The sequence below is a fragment of the Octopus bimaculoides genome, chromosome 2 (assembly GCF_001194135.2).
Source record: "Octopus bimaculoides isolate UCB-OBI-ISO-001 chromosome 2, ASM119413v2, whole genome shotgun sequence".
NCBI classification, from domain to species: domain Eukaryota; kingdom Metazoa; phylum Mollusca; class Cephalopoda; order Octopoda; family Octopodidae; genus Octopus; species Octopus bimaculoides.
In genome coordinates this window covers 130558121-130558508 of record NC_068982.1, presented here as the reverse complement: position 1 = coordinate 130558508, position 388 = coordinate 130558121, and positions in this window count along the sequence as shown.

Here is a 388-nt window from a genome sequence, read left to right as displayed (position 1 = left end):
AAAAGAACACTTTTTCCAGCTGCAGTGAATGATAAATTCCGGTTTGGAGAAATGGGTTAAACCGAAAACTTTACAGTATCCTTCAGTGTTTGTTCGTGAGTGTGCGTGTATGCATGCGCGCGCGTGTATATGTCTTTTTACATGTCTGCGAGCATGTACGTAAGATGGAATTTATGAATGGCTGATTTACGATTTTAAGACAGGCTAAAGGTAACCAGTATATACGTCCGAGGTTATATATGTTATTCGCCTAGTCCCAACGTGGACTTCATCCTTACTGCGGAGGAAATCAGAGAAACTACGCTCCGACTAGTGAAAGACGAACGCCTCACATTCGAATACTTATTTGTGTGTGTGTGTGTGTGTGTGTGTGTGTGTGTGTGTGTGT